Here is a 946-nt window from a genome sequence, read left to right on the forward strand (position 1 = left end):
ACAGTATGCATATATGAACCTGCAAATGTGTGCTATAATTTAGGAGCATTCAACACAGGCAATGCTTATATATCATGGAGCTTATTCTAGAAAGCACATACTTTTAGGCATAAAAATAAACACCTATTTGGCAGGAATGTGTTGTTTATTGAAATTAAAACAAAACAAGCACGGGAAGACCACACTGTATGTCATCTTCAGATATATCCATCAAGCTTGCTCTTCACTTTCTGGATTCAGAACCTCACCACAGCAGCCTGCTCTGGGTAACCAAATTTCAGGAAACGCCAAGACACCAAACCCTGATGAATTCATATATGTGCTTATTTTTTAAATAAGCACATACTGCAGCCAGTAGCAGCAGCAGAAGCAGCGTGGAGACCACTCGATTTCTCATGTAGCTATTTCTTTCCTTGCTAAGTTGTTCTACTTCAGTTGTAGTTATGTGAGTCATAAAGACAGAGAAATTTATACATGAATCCCGGTTACCTGTATAGGCTATTACCAGACAACTTAATAAGCTAGAAACTAATTTCAGGTAGAACAGTTGGTAGCAGCACTGTGGACATCACACTATTAAATAGTTGTTTTTCTTTTTCTTTTTGCAGAAACATGTGCTTACACATCAAAATCAAGCACGTCCATACTCATTCATATACATCCCGCAACACTATCACGCACACTACCTAAACAGGAATCAGATTGACATAAAGCAAAGTGAGAGTTAACACTATATCAAACTAAACATTTTCTGAAGATTTACATTGATCTGCTTTGCAATGAACTGCAAAATCTGCAGAAACCTGAAACTCTGGCCAGGATGAGCACCACGGTTGTTACTGCCAATTTTGACGCAGTTACACAAACTCCTGAGCTGCTAACACCAAAGTGACGAACATACACGAGGATCGGAAGTGATTAACCGCAGTGTGATATGATATGGCTG

The sequence above is a fragment of the Triticum dicoccoides genome, chromosome 7B (assembly GCF_002162155.2).
Source record: "Triticum dicoccoides isolate Atlit2015 ecotype Zavitan chromosome 7B, WEW_v2.0, whole genome shotgun sequence".
Lineage (NCBI taxonomy): Eukaryota > Viridiplantae > Streptophyta > Magnoliopsida > Poales > Poaceae > Triticum > Triticum dicoccoides.